This window comes from Rhipicephalus sanguineus, chromosome 1, assembly GCF_013339695.2.
Source record: "Rhipicephalus sanguineus isolate Rsan-2018 chromosome 1, BIME_Rsan_1.4, whole genome shotgun sequence".
Lineage (NCBI taxonomy): Eukaryota > Metazoa > Arthropoda > Arachnida > Ixodida > Ixodidae > Rhipicephalus > Rhipicephalus sanguineus.
The window spans coordinates 311105239-311121263 of NC_051176.1; the positions used below are offsets into that span (position 1 = coordinate 311105239).

A 16025-nucleotide genomic window follows, 5' to 3' on the forward strand; every position below is an offset into this window, starting at 1 on the left:
CGTGTCTTGTAGTTTTGTGTTCGAGCAAATATGCGCATTTTCGGTGGCGGTGACGCCAGGATCTGTGTTCGAAGTGGCCCTTGGAGGGCGGAATATTCATGGAGTGCGGACACGGGCAACGTGCGCCTGTTAACGGGGACTGCACTGCTTTCGTAAGCGCTAATTAGACAGCTTTAGCTGGGCGTCTGCAGCAGCTCTGCGGAAATAGGCTGCCAGCCATTTCCAACAGCAGCCTGCGCCCGCGAGGCTGCTGCGGATGCCCAATTAAAATTGTCACGTAAGGAGTTGACACCGTTATGCGCGTTCCTGTACAAGCTCCCATAAAATTACCGATGCAAACAATTATCAAGGGTCATTGCTTGCTGATCGCACATTGCGTCTGCACTGCTGAAGGTGCTAGATGTCGCTTTGGGATGCGCTTTAGTCTACTTCATAATGAAATCGCAATCGAAAATGATTTTGTAGCATGCTTCCGCACGTGGAAACGTGAAAAAAAGTCTGTGTACAAAACACTTAGACGCGCTATATATAATGGTTTTCGTTGGCTTAAATACGGTAGTTTAAAATCCAGATATAGTACGATGTTTACAGCGCGTACGCTGTAGTCAGTTATTCTAAAAAGAGAGGGCGTGCAAACACGGACACAAGAAAGAAGTCAGGTCACCACAAACGCCGACTAAAAACTAACAACTGGTAGTCAGTTAAGCTGAACACGTCTCGCCGGTAAGGTGAAAAGCTTGAGACCGTTGACGGCGCGCGTTGTTGCGGCCGCCACCGTGCACTCTTTTCCCTCGTTTCTGTTTGATGTTTTCGTGGTTTCTCTGCACCTGCCATGGCGTTTGTCGTTATAACAGAATCAAGTGAGTGTACGAGACTGTAGGAGCTATGTGTGGTAATTGCAGCATATGACATGTCTGATCTGGACATAGACCGCGCCCGCGCGCGCCGGGTGTCGTTCGGGCGTTCGTACTCGCATGTGTTTATCTGAGTATTTAAGGATGGGTTACGTTTGTAAAACAGGCGGTCAGTAACCGCTCACGACATGCCCCTGACTGCCGGAGGATGCGCTCGGGTGTTGTAATATGCCGGCGCAAAGCCGGGCTTATTCTGAAAGCAAATTTCGAAGCGATTTCTCAGAAAAGAAGTGCTTTCATTTGTGCATAGCCAGTGCCTATTGCGAAACGAAGTTCCCACCTTCTTTTACGCGAAAATTTGTTGTCGTTGCGAAATTATTTAAAACGAAACACTCGTGTCAGATGTGTCTACAGTAACGGTGTGTTGAACAAAGGGTGGTTTTGAATACAAATAATCAGTGTGTGTGTGTGTGTTGGTCATTCCCAGAATCCCGGATCACTTCTCCCGCCTCTTCACTCCAGTTGACAGCCACACTCGAGGAAACGAAGGTGCCGCTCTGGTCTGGCGTCTCACCGCTCGTTATGGGAAAATAAACAGCGGTTTTCGCCCTGTCAACGAGGCAGTCGGTCCTACATTTCCTTTTGTTGGACAACACGACGTGGGAAAAGAGGTAAATGGCACCCTCTTCAGCCTAAACCAATTTCGTTTGTTGTTTAAAAGAGGCTCACATCATCTTGTGCTGCAAGTTTGTCGCCAAGTGACGTGTGACAAGAGCTACAATTTGCAAGTTCTGTTTTGCACTATAACGGCAAAAAACTTGGTTCCTTACCATGCCTGTTTGCATTTGTTGTTTTGTTGTGAGCCTTCATTATGTTTGTGTAAATCATTTATTGTGTAGGTTTCGCAAACTCTTACTGCAATTCCGTTTTCTCATCGTAATATCATGTTCTGCTTTTCAGATACAATTTTTCATCGCTGCTCAAGCTGAACAGGAGCGACAACATAGCAAGTCGCAAGTCTGACGCCTCCAGCCGTCACCGATTTTTTATTTATTCATAATCATAAGGAATAAATTTGGAAACGTGATGCCCATTTCTGAAGTTTATTATGCACGATATGACACAATGCACATCACTGTCAAACATTTCAGTTGGCTATACTCATGCAGGCATGTAAATGAGGAATCGCTCAACGGCTTAATTGGAAATCACAGACCATCTTTTCGCGCCTCCTAGGTTATTCTGCTGGAAAAATTGTGTTGTTTTGACGAGTTTCCTTAAAATAATGCTAAAATTTAACTATTTTTTTGCAGTCGCTGGGCACAAGGGCGAGTACTATTGGACTTGCTTAAAATAATACTCCACTATTTCCAACAGTATTCGCGCAAAAGTAGAGAATGCGTCAATTGAGTAACCTAAAATAGTTGTGGAGTCGCTTGACGCTTCGGTGTGTGTCATTTGACACCTGTAGGAGTGTTACCAGCAAGAGTCGTCTGTCTCCCTCATAAGTGGTAATGTGATCCTTCGGATAAGAGTCCTTCCACTCTTCCTGGAGGGTCAGGGTACTCTCCTAGAGCGCGCCGACTCTGACCCATCACGAGAGTCACCGTGACTCTTTAAAGAGAGTCGTATACGTGGCAAGTAAGAATTCACTGAGATGAGTCACCTATACTCTTTTTTTCTTAGTGTGCTGTGCGACGCGAGATGCGAAGCATCCGATTTCGTGAGCGACTGATTACGCTCCCTGAAACGCACGTTAAGAAACCTGGTGATTTGCCCCACGTACGAATTCCCACATGTGAGAGGTATCTGATGGACAACACCGCACTTACAAGGTACATACGTAGACTTTACGTGGTTTGTTCCGCAGCCTTCACTTTTCGTGCTATTTTGCTCTAATTTTCTCCTAACGAGAGCGCAAATTCTAGATCAAATTCGCAGGGCTCGGATAATAATATCCCGGACGTCCCCTACCAAAACGATATTGTCACGGGGTCGTGACGAAGGCAGCAGTCGGCGTGCCCAAGATGAAACTCTTTATTTGGCCGAACGTTTGGCCAGGAAACGGAAAGTCAAACTACAGCAATACACACTGTACAGTGATAGCGGCGAACAGAGCGTCGACCGTCGATAAACTGATCATCGCTGGCACGCGCCGTCTTTTATACATCACGCATCGAACTTTCCACCCTTATCACCGGTGGTCGCGCAAGCTCCGAAATAATCTTGGCTATTCGCGTCCTACGCGCAATCTTAACAGAATGATCTACTACAACCGGGAAGCTGTTTAAACACTGAAGCGCGGTCTCTGTCGAGCGTTGGTAACCGTCTTCGTGACCGAAACCTGAATACATCAAAATAAAACGAGAAGCGGGCGTCGCAATGCCCACCTCTGAAAAAGCATCGTCCCGATGCGTGAAATAGAACATGAAAGTAAAAAAAATGCATGCAACTCGAAAGAACAACAATGAAGCAAGCAAGAGCAGAGTCCTCAGGTTCCTCAACGCGCATAAAACGGCTTGAGGCACACGACGTGAACGACTTTAGGTCTTGCGCTGCGCCGCTGAGAGTTCGTGACGCCATCCGGGATGACCTGGTAGTCTAGAGCGCCGAGTCGTCGAAGCACCTTGTATGGCCCGAAGTGTCGCCGAAGAAGGTTTTCACCAAGTCCACGTCGGCGTATCGGCGTCCACGACCAAACATGGTCAGTGGGTTGGTATTCCACTAAGCGTACTCGAAGATTGTAACGGCGGCAGTCCGTGGTCTGCCAATTCTTGATGCGTAGGCGGGCGAGCTGTCAGGATTTTTCGGCGCGTTGAAAATAAGCGGCGACGTCGAGATTGTCTTCGTCAGTGGCATTTGGTAGCATTGCATCGAGCGTCTTAGCTGGGTTATTTCCGTAGACCAACTTGTAAGGCGTCATCCGCGTCGTTTCTTACACGGCTGTGTTGTATGCGAAGGTCACGTACGGAAGAATGCAATCCCACATCTTGTGCTCGACATCGACGTACATGGCCAGCATGTCGGCGATGGCCTTATTTAGACGCTCGGTGAGCCCATTGGTCTGTGGGTGGTAGGCGGTGGTCCGGCGGTGGCTTGTCTGGCTCTATCCCAAGATCGCCTTAGTTAGGTCAGCAGTAAATGCCGTACCTCTGTCGGTGATGAGGACCTCTGGGGCGCCATGACGCAGGGCGATGTCTTCAACGAAGAACTTCTCTACCTCGGAGGCACTGCCTCTCTACTCGGCGACAACTTTTCTTGGCACCACTCTGGAAGCTACAGAGCCAAAGGGCCTGCATGCGCGCGCGACAAGAAATAGTACCTAATGTTTATTGTCTAATTCGAAAAGTTACATAGCTCGAATAAATACAGATTTCTTCATTATAAAAAGAGAACGAGTATGCGAAGCCATTCGTGAAAAAATGTTATTGTGAACTTCAATTCTGTTTCTCTCTTTTTTTATTTCTTGGACAGCACCACGTTTTCCCCACGCCTGCGAGCGTGCGGGAAACACCGAGGTGTCCAGCCATCGGGTCATCGTGTAGTGCCCGGAGGAATTCTGGTCTCAGTGCTGAAGGCACTTCTTTAGGAGAACGCCGTTCAGCAAGAAAAACGACGCCCCAGTCCTCGCTTGAATACCTTCAGCAGAACGGCCGTTCTATCCTATAGGTATTCCACAAGGCCCCTGAAATCTGGGTGCGTTCGCTGTCGTTCGCCGAAGTCGTCGGCACTTATGGTTCCCAACAAGCAGTCATCGTCCTGGTCGTCCTGCGGAGGTGGGTCAACGGAGGCGCGAGAAAGGCAGTCGGGGTCACGGTGTTTTCTTCCGTACTTGTGAACAACTGTAATGTTCAATTCTTGAAGTCGTAGGCTCCACCGTGCGAGGTGACATGAAAGGTCCTTCAAGTTAGCTAGCCAACACAAGGCGTGGTGGTCGCTCACAACCTTGAAGGGCCGGCCCTAGAGGTAGGGGTGAAACTTCCATGTAGCCCAGATGATGGCCAGGCACCCCTTTTCTGTTTTGGAATAGTTACTTTCTGCCTTTGATAGCGACCGGCTAGCATAACTGATCACGCTTTCCAGCCGGTCAGTCTTCTGCACAAAGAAGGCGCCGAGCCCTACGCTGTTTTCGTCAGTGTGGATTTCCGTATCGGCGTATTCGTCGAAATGCGCTAGTATCGGATGCATCTGAAGGCATCGTTTCAGTTCTTGAAATGCTTCGATTTGCGCCGTTTCCCACTTGAATAGCACGTCGGTCTTCGCGAGTTGCGTTAGCGGCTCGGCTATTTGTGAAAATTCCTTGATGAAGCGTCTGTAGTAGGCGCACAAGCCGAGAAATCGGCGTACGGCCTTTTTTTCGGTGGTTGGCGGGAAGTCAGCGATGGCAGCTGTTTTCCGCGGGACTGGGCGAGCACCATCCTTGCTGATCACGTGACCCAGAAACAAGTGCTTCTCGTATGCGAAGCGGCGCTTTTCAGGCTTCATGGTGGGCCTGAGGTCTTGATTGCTTGAAGTACAGCTTCAAGGCACCGGAGGTGTTTGTCGAAGTTTCAGGCAAACGCAACGACGTCGTCCAAGTATACGAGGCACGTCTGCCACTTCAAGGCAGCCAGTACTGTATCCATAGCGCGTTGAAAAATCGCATGTGCCGAGCAAAGACCAAAGCGCATGACCTTGAATTCGAACAGGCCGTCTGGTGTTTTAAAGAGAGCCTTTTCTCGGTCTCTCTCGGCTACTTCTATTTGCCATTAGCCGGTCTTGAGGTCCATCGACGAAAAGTACTTCGCGTTGTGGAGTCGATCTAGGGCGTCGTCTATTCGTTGGAGAGGGTACACGTCATTCTTCGTGACCTCTTCAGGCGACGATAGTCGACGCAGAAACGTAGGGTTCCATTCTTCTTCCTCACTAACACCACAGGTGACACTCACGGACTCTTTGACGCCTGGATGATGTCGTCGCGTAGCATTTCGTCGACCTGTTTCTTAACGGCCTCGCGTTCTCGCGTCGAAACTCGGTACAGGCTCTGACGGATTGGTCGGGGACTTTCATCTGTTATGATGCGATGTTTCGCGACTGGGGTCTGTCGAATTCTTGACGACGACGAGAAGCAGTCCTTGAAATTTTAACAGGGCTTTAAGCTGGTCTTGCTTGTGCTTCGGGAGGCTCGGGTTGACGTCGAAATCTGGTTGTGGACCTCGATCCGTCGAAGCAGGTTCGGTAGCATCGAAGAGGGAGAAAGCATTGCTGGCATCTGTTGTGTAGTCACTAGCACCCCCTACCCCTCTAATCACATGTACTTAATAAACACCACTCCCAGCACGGAGCTGGCCAGCATACATTACGCTCAACATGTTGTCCGCTGTCTCTCGTTTCAATCTCGACCCATCTTTATAATCGCAAGCCATCCAGATATAACAGCATCCACGAATTCGTCGATGTAGGCGACCGTCATACCAATGTTGAGGTGCCTATATTCGTGGCTGAAATTCATCAGCACTACCTTTGCTTTGCCGTCACGCAGCTCGGCTATGCCTCTTGCGACGCAAATCTGTTGGTTCAGAAGCAGGTGCTGATCGTCCTCTATGACGCCTTGAATGTCGGCTGGTTCTTCGGTGCCGACGGAAATGATGACGCTGGAGAGAGCCGGAATGGTGACGTGGTCTTCTATCACATTCAATGCGGGGTTTGCTGGCGTCGTGTGCGGCGGTAGCGCCTTTCTAAGGTTAGTGTTATTGGCTCAGACCTCAGATCGATGACGGCGCCGTGGTGAATTAGGAAGTCCATCCCATGTATCACATCCCTGGAGCAATGTTGTAAGCTTACAAAGTCCGGTTATTGAAGGTGACTCTTGCGGTACAGACTCCAGCCGGCGTTATTAGATGGCCTCCAGCGGTCTGGATTTTGGGGCCTTGTCAAGCAGTCCTAACTTTCTGCAACATTGTGGCGAATGGTCCACCGACGAAGGAATAGTCTGCTCCACTGCCGGCGAGAGCGGTGACGTTGTCGCCGTCGAATAGTATGTGGAGGTCGAAAGTCCGTCGTCTTTCGTTGCGGTTAAGTGGCGCCGTCGGGTCACGGCTAGGTCGGCTCGCCCCGCTGCTTCTACGTCGCGTCGGCAGGTCTTCTTCAGGCCCCGAGGTTTCCATGCCAGGGTTCAGTCTGGTTTGCGTCGTGTTCTTAAAATTTCCTCGCGGCGTTGTCGCCGGCGGCGGAGGCTCTTCGGTAGTTCGTCTTACAGCAACCGCACCTCCATCGATTGCTGCCCCTAGTTTTCCGGATATGGGCTCGCGGAACGGCCTTGGTTGGGGCCGCTGTACTGCTGTCCTCACTGAGGGGACAGGTGGCGTCCAGGCGACAGCGAACGCGACGGGATTCGAGGTGTCCATTCAGTGGTGGCCAAGTAGTCGGCGATGTCGTGTGGCCGCTCACCGCGCTGTGGACGCGGTGCGTCGACGGCGAAGCCGCGCAGGCCCATGTGGCGGTACTTGCAGCAGCGGTAAGTGTGGCCGGCTTCCCCGCAGTGGTAGCATAGCGAGCGGTAATCAGGGGCGCGCCAAATGTCGGTTTTCCTTGGCGCGTAGTGCTGGCCTACAGATGGGCGGTATGGCGTCTGTGGCGGTGGCGTCTAGCGGCGGAAATGCGGCGGTGCGGCGCGTTCACGTGGGCGCGGAGGAGGAGCTTTACGACGCGCTTCAGGAGCGTAGCTCATAGCCTGCGGCTGCGGCTCTGCTAGCTGAGAAACGCTCAGGGATTGCTGGATTTCCTGGCACACGACGTCGACAATGGAATCCACTTGGGGCTGCGATGGAGGCAGAACTTTTGGCAGCTCCTCCTGCACGATCGTTTTGATTGTCTCACGCAGGTCGACGAAGCAGAGCCCTTAGATTTTGTTGAAGTGTGGCGTCGAACGATGATTGTACGGCCGGTTGCGCATGGCCAGCGTCTTCGCAATAGTCAATGTTTCAGAAACGAAATCTTGGGCACTGATCGGTGGGTTCCGCATCAGCCCCCGAAGAGCTCTTGCTTTGCTGTTCGCGTGAGGAAGCGGACTTGTCCTCGGGCATGGCAGGATCAGCGTGGCAAAACAGTGCGTTTGGGAGTTGGACCCGTGTCTCCAGCGAGGCTGCGGCCCTTTCCTTTCGGACGACGCTCGTGAACGTTTCCAAGAAAGCGCTGCGAAAGACGTCTCAGCTTCGAAGAGTGGACTCCAGATTCTCGAACCAGGTCCTTGCTGCGTCTTCCAGGTAAAGGTACACATGGCGCAGCTTGTCCTCGGAGTCCCAATTGTTGAATATTGATACCATTTCGAACGTCTCGAGCCAGAATTCAGGGTCTTCACTTGGTGATCCATGGATGGTTGGCGGCTCTCTGGGTGGCTGCATCACGATCGCTCCAGGGGACAGTCTGGAAGGAGTCCGTACTGCGGAGGCAGTCCTTTCAGTCTGCGGCTGGTTCGACTGTCCGTGATGGTGTTGGTGTCTTCGCCACGAATTGGGCTGGGTTCACGGCTTGACGGCTACGTCTGGAACATGAACGAACAGCGCCTTCACCAGATGTCACGGGGTCGTGACGTCGACGAAGACAGCAGTCGGCGTGTCCAAGATGAAACTTTATTTAGCCCAACTTGTGCCGGGAAACGGAAAGTCAAACTACAGCAATACACACTGTACACTGATAGCGGCGAACAGAGCGTCGGCCGTCGATAAACTGATCATCGCTGGGACGAAGTGTCTTTTATACATCACGCATCGAACTTTCCAGCCTTATCACTGGTGGTCGCGCAAGCTGTGGAATAATCTTGACTATCCGCGTTCTGCGCGCAATCTTAACAAAATGATTGATCTACTACAATCGCGTAACTTCTGAAACACTGCCGCGCGGTCTGCGTCGAGCATTGCTAAGCGTCCTTGCAGCTCAAACCCGAATACATCAAAATAAAACAAGAAGAGGGCGTGGCAATATGATTATGATGCACGCCGTAGTAGAGGGCTACGGAAATTTCGCCCACCTGGGGTTCTTTAATGTGCAGCTATATCTAAGTACACGGGCCTCAAGCATTTTCAAAACCATCAAAAATGGCGCCGCCGCGGCCGGGATGAAAAAAAAATGTATTGTCTGTTTCTTTTATTTATTCCTTCGATCTATATGCAAAGGAATTTCCTTAAGTTGAAAATTCATGAAAGAACATTGCGCCACTAAGAGAAGGCCCAATAGACCATGACGTCCTCGCCAGACCAGGAAGGAATGCTGTCCACATGTGTGATTGTCAGCTGTGTGTTCTTCTTGTTCGCTCGTACAAGGTTTGGTTTTGAGCGTTTTCCTGTGCCGTAGTGACGGTACTGCGGCGCTTGTAACGTAGTACCGTGCTTTGTACCATAGCACGGCAATGTGGTGTCGTCTGCTGCAACTGACGGCAGCAAGGACAGAGCCTTCACTTTGGTGTCCCTCGGTGCACTGCGTCTTAAAGAGGCCCTGCAACACTTTTCCAAGTAGTCATCGAATGGCTTCATTAAAGGAGCAATAAAGGAGTTCATTCCCTCACGAATCGACTGCCGCAAAAATGATTAGAATGCATCAAGTACGAGCAGAGTTACAGTGATTTGTCGCATGCTTTAAGCGCTTTCTCCTTTCGTACCAGCAGGCGAGCTGAAAACTCGCCTGCTGGTACACTCTAAGCCAAAAATGGAAAAAATGAGAGTAACGGCGGGTTTTAGTACTAAAGACCAACTGTTACTCCCCAAAAAGACCAACTGGAACAAGATGGCTGACATGTCTCAAGTTCGGGGAGTAAGCGTTTAGTGTTAGGTTGGAAGAGAGCAACAGAAGGACGAACGGCAACGGTTCGTCCTGCAGGAGAGCAACGGTTGCACTCGGCGCGCAACCGTTGCTCTCCTGCAGGACGCACCCTGTATCGGTCGATGCATGGGCCACATATTCTTGCGGGCTGGCGTAAGGAAACTACTTTTTATAAACTGAACAGAGAGGTACGCCCGCTAATAGGGACATTTAGCTTGTACGCATACTTTTTAACGTTACCATGGTACCGGAACCCATGTTTTAGAAAAGTTTTAGCTCCCCGTACGTAAACGTTTACGCACGTACGTAAACGGATACCTTTACATTTGAATAAATCATGAGATGGTGATGATAACGGCATTTAAATTATATTTAATTTAGATAAGATTGTATCACCGCTGCGGCAAAATCACGAGAGGTTTTTAGCGTGTACAATATCCCGGCATGCGCAAAGGGGTGACGATAGTGTTGCCATCTTGTGACACTTCGTGCAACCATAATGTCATGGACACGTTTGTTTTCGCCTATATAGTGTTTTACAGGAAAAAAAATGATTGAAAAGGTAACTTATTTGTAATTATGCCGCGGCAAGGCTTCTACACCAGAAGTAGAGAAGTAGAACGCACGATGTTTCTGCAATAACAATTTTTTGCTTGCCTGGTTCATCTTGTTCCCGCTAGATGGCATCACCTATCCAGCCTGTCGAGGTATTTATGTCAAGGCTTCTCACGTTCTTACGGCTTCGGTATTCTATTTCTAGTTCTAGGTCACTCAGTGACTTTAGCCGCTGAAACAAGTGCGATCGCAATTGGCGCTCGCACTTCGGCTTATTTTTACTCGGCGGCTGGAGCCTCGGCAAAGCGGGTATCGCGAGTAGCCGTGAACGCCGGTGGATTTGCGAGATAGGGCCGTAAACGTAAAGCCAATCCGGCGAGTAGTCCATGTTCCTTAAAGGCCCGCGCTTGCGGAGATTCCTTTCGGCAACTCGTAACACGGTAACGTAAAGCTAAAAGTCCCTAATACAAGCTAAAAGCTCCTAATAAAAGGCATGGTTGCATTGAACGCCAGCACCTGAAGCTGCTGTCGTCGCAAGTTAAATGACGTGTTTGCGTATAACATTTGGCATAAATATAGAGCTTGAGAATGTGACAATAAAATGCGAAGCTTCGCGAGACTCCGTGTATACTTCGCAACAAACAAGCGGTTGAGAGAAGTACACAGTTGATAGACTTTACGTTTGCGGTTTTATGCTGAATGGCAGTCTCCACTACAAAGCAGCAAAAGCACCGACCCCATGGTTGCAGCAGAGATCACGCAACGCACAGTTATATCGCGATGCGCAGAAAGACTGACAGCGAACTAACGCCGCTGCCCCCCCCCCCCCGTCATCTCTACCTTGTCACTGGCTGATTTTGGCGGGAGGGCAGCTATCGCAATCGGTCCCGGTAGTTTGACTTTGTGTTTAATCTCAGAGCAAATGGACGTTATCAGCTCGGGCGGTGTTGTCTTTTCAAAGGGGCGACTCTTCCGCAAAGAAAATAATATTATTATTATTATTATTATTATTATATTTATACTAATAATAATAAGAATAATGATAATAAAGAAGAAGAAAACACACATCCGGGCGAAAAATAATAAAAGAAATTACTGGCCTTTTAACTGGCGCAAAGGGGAGCACTGGCAAAGCCTGTGTTTTCGCGAGAGACTCATTACCTTGACGTTTTCAGATGTTTACATTGTTACTTTCTATTCTCTTTCGAACATCACCACTGGTTCTGCACGCCTATGCTCATTTCACTAACGTGTCAGAACGCGCAACGACCCGTCGGTACCTACATAACCCCGTTTCCTTTCAGACGGCGCCGTAGCGTGTGGTGGCGTAGTGGCTAGCGTACGCGCATGGCGGTTAAGTGGTCGCGAGTTCGAATTCTGTGTGTTTGTTGCAAATTTTCTTAAATTTATTTCTGAATGAGATGTCTGTATGTCGTTTGTACAGGGTCGACCACATGTAAGCTGAACACCTCATTAGTATTCAAACCGGTAAAACTAGAACGCTTCTTATACTTCACGAGTGCAATGCCCGTTATAGAACGTCTAATCATGGTGTCGACAAACACAGTAATGATTTTCCGAATTATGTATTAAACAACAGCTTCAATGAGGTCTTGAATACTAATGAGGTGTTCAGCTTAGATGTGGTCGACCCTGTACATCCAAACAAATGTATGTATAAACCTCAATGTGCTCTAGAAGTAAATAAAAAATGATTTCTTTTACCCAAGTAGAAACTAAGGAGTAACGGGAAGGAGCATCTGTTGCTCCCTTGAGGAGCATCAGGAAGGAGTAAGAGTTTGTCCACAAGGAGCAACTGGGCGGACTAACCGTTCATCCCCTCAAGGAGCAAATGAAAGGAGAGCAACGGTTCATCCCCTTGCCGTTGCTCCTTTTCGGAGAGTAATGGGAGTGGCAATGCACTTACTCCCTCAAAGGAGGAACCCCTATACCCCCGTTGCTCTCTTTTGGCTTAGAGTGTACGAAAGGAGGAAGCGCTTAAAGACTGGACATCGTAAAGTTTTCTCTGTCCCCAGTCACTTTTTGTAAAGTTTGCGCAAATATCATCGATAATGTTTATCCAACTAGCCCACTGCCAAGTTTTTCTCGAGCTGAAAGCCACGCGGGTGGGGGGGGGGGGGATGACAAGGGGCAGGAAGCCGTTCGTCAGCGCGCGTCATGACTCTGAGCTCTCTTTTTTGTTTTTTTTTTTTGAAAGCGCGGCTCCTTTTCAGTGTAACGGCGAGCCAGCGCGCGGACACGTCGCGGCATCCCGCGGCGGCAGCGGTAACTTTGCAGCTTACGATTTTCAAATCAGCGAATGGCTGTGGACTTTGGGATTATGGCGCAGTGATTTGGTTTATGGCACCGTTTGTCGAAAGAAGAGCGAGCGATTTCTAGCTGACCTTGAGAATTAGTTTTAAATTCTAGGTCCCGTGCTATGCTATAAGGTTTGGCTCACTTGTTATCAGGAGCCTCAACTGCCAATCGGCAGCGTTTTCTGGCCATGCTGAAAAAGTGTTGCAGGGCCCCTTTAAGACTGTTTCCAGCGTTAATTCGTAGTTAGGCACGTCGAATGCTCTTACGTCACCATAGTTAGCAATCATACGCGTCGACATCAAGTTATGAAAGTTCGTGAGGCTTTTCATTCCCCTAACAACGTATATCTTTCGGAAATCGCGTTATCGGTTGACGATAGTACGGTGACAATGAACAAGCGTGTTGAAAATGCCACGAGCGTTTGATACGCTCAATTGATCACACTCGATCGTATTCAGAGCGAGCGTCGCTCGCGTTTCCAAAAGGCCTTGCGATAGATATCTTGCAGAAGTGCGAAAACAAGTGCCCTGTACCTCGAAAAATCCTTCTTCTACACGATGCAAAAAAAACATTTTTCGTCCCGCGAATTCATTTCCACACTTATGGAAAGTTTTCATCTGCTACAGGTTCCCGGTTGTGGCTGTACTATCGGCGTCAAATGAAACCCGAACAGCGGCAAGCATGTAGTGTGCACCGTCCAATAATCACAATGGACAGGCGCGCGCATACGGTTTGACAGCACTGCACGCTTGTCCACGGTGATGACTGGACTGCGTGTTGCACCACTGCGAGTGCTTGCCGCTGTTCGGGAAGCGCTGAGATCGCCGAGGCGAGCAGACGTCGTCTCCGCCATTGCTGACCAATTACGCAGTGCCAATTACCTCGAACCAAGTTTTCCGTGATGACGAGAGGCATCGAGTGATACCAGCTGGCCCCAGAGGTACGCCTTTTTGTCAAATTTCGGGACTTCTTTCACCACCGCCGTGCGAAGGACTGCTAGGCCTAGGCGTGCTCCGCGGGCGCTGGGCCTGGCACCGTCGCGCCAGTCGCCGTCTGCCGTACTCCTCAGTAGCGGCCGCTCGTCAGCTTTGAGATGGAGGCGTCCGCTCGGACAACAGCGATCGTGGACAACGAAATGTGCGTTCAATTCAAGGAGAAGAAATAACACCAGAGGAATGCCACAACGAGGCCGGATGGACGCTCGCCAGGGAGCGTATGTCGAGGCTGCGCCGGCGGGCTACCGCCAGCGGCATGCCCGACGGATCAGGCGGGAGTCAAGCAAGCCCGAAATCTAAGTTCAACAAAAACGTGAGACCCTCGGCTGATCAAGGCCGCACGCATGCCAGCCATGCCGCTGGAAGAAAGCAAGATAGTCGGCAGACCCAGCGGGGGACTGGACATCGTAAAGACCGGCACCACCACCGTCGCCACGGCCATACTCGCCGCGGCCAAGATCACGAGCGAGGAAAGCGCTGCGGACACCATCTGCCCCAACACGCCGCAGAATATTATGGTTGTCAGTACACCGAACGAAGACAACGCGGCAAGGTACGCTAGAATCCAGCAAAACTCTATTCAAGGCAACCCTACGAAGTCAGCGCATGTCTCACTGTACCTCACGACACCGTAAAAGGCGTCATCAGAGGCATCCCCAGCGACGCCATCGCCCATAAGCTCAATAGAAATGATGTCAACGAGAGGAACACGCTAGCAGTGGCCGCAAAGAGGATCGGCAGCACGACCTCCGCGATCGTGGTGTCCCAGGGATCCAAGGTACCGAACTTCGTCCGATACGGAGTCACCCTGATACCTTGCCACCTCTACAGGAAACAGATCGACGTTTGCCAGCAGTGCGGCCGAGTGGGACACCGTAAGGACGTGTACCCGACCCCCACAATCAAGACGTGCCTGGCCTGCGGGCTCGCGAACCCCAAGGAAGACCATAGCTGTATCCCAAAATGTAAGCTGTGCGCGGGCGAACACTCGACCGGAGACCGAACGGGCAAGGCAAAATACACGATACCCTACGCTGTGCGCAAGCGACATTGGGTGCGGTGACAGGCCGAACTCAAGCTGCTGTCGGAAAGCGATTTCCCGCCACTCGACAAGCCTTCAGGTGTGAAAAAGTCAAGGACCACATCGAAGAATCGCGCGCCAAAATCCAGAGACAGCAGCAAGAGAAGCCTCAGCAAGAAAAGGTCCCCATCACATGAGCGAGTAGGCTGGGTCGACGCAGCGAAAGGGAACAATACAAGGAACGCGCAGAAAATCACCGAAGCCACGAAGAAAGACGAAGAAAGACGTACCCAGCACCTCCACCAAAATGTTACGAATATATTTAACTTATTTACAATATGGAATAGTCCAGCAGTCAAGATGGCGGTTGTGTATTCTCAGAACACCGACACGTCGTCTGCCTCTTCTTCGCACACCTCCCCACAGTCATAGCTGCAACCCCGCTACAATATGAACAAGGTGCGAGAAGCCAACGAGACCTTAAGGCAAGGAAACTCGGCGCTGCGAAAAACCATCAACAACCTCTCGAGAGAGATTGCCGAGACCCGTAAGCTGCTGCTATGCAACAAGAGTCTCCACAGAGACCCACGCCAAGCTCAAGTGAGATCGAGGAAACAAGCACGAAGAACCAGGAGGCAGCCGTAGAAAAACAGGCACTGAAGAAGCGAGCCATCGAGGCCACACCCAAGCAAAAAGAAAACGATTGCAACGACAACCTCGAAGCCAGATTTGAAGCGAGATTTATCAAACTCGAAGAGATAATCACGGCGAACATCGCAGCAGTGACAGCAATGAAACAAACAGTAGATACCTGCCAAGCCGAGAACATAAACAGATTTGCCTACATCGAAAGGACCCTACAGCCGATCGTGAGCCACCTGACGTTTGCGCCCCTCATCGCGCTACATCCACCCAACCAAGGAACCTTATACGCGTCAACGCAATTATGGCCGCCAAGGCAGCAGCAGCAACAGGCATAACAGTGTGGCAGTGGAACTGTCGCGACGTTGGAAGAAGGCAGTCATCCAGCAGCACAGTGCACGCGCCGCGCTCAAACCGGACGTGATACTACTACAAGAGACACTCACCGACGCACCGTCCACTCCCCGGCTGCAGAGTGCACAAGGGCCCGCCCGACGGCAGAGGGCCTGGGCACCCTGGTCAGGAAGGGACTCAACGTTCGTCGAACACGAGCTCCACAACAATATCAAGATCGAGCACACACTCACCGAAATCATCCCGGGCAAGAAGAGAAAATGAGGCATATTTCTGCTGATCGCCTACAGCAACCCCTCGAAGAGAAAAGAGAGATTCAAGACATTACTGCACAGAGTCAGCACCGCGGCGGGCCGCAACACGCTGATCGCGTGCGGTGACTTCAACGCGATGAACCCAGCCTGGGGCTACAACCAGTACACAGCAAAGGGCCGCGACCTGTACCAAGACACCACGGAACTCGAGTTCACCCTCATCACGGACCAGACG

At 50.6% G+C, this 16025-nt stretch overlaps 1 pseudogene; it reads left to right on the plus strand.

The window, feature by feature from the left end:
- The first annotated feature begins 13617 nt into the window (after positions 1–13617).
- On the plus strand, positions 13618–15520 carry LOC119383492 (uncharacterized; annotated as a pseudogene).
- Positions 15521–16025: the final 505 nt, after the last annotated feature.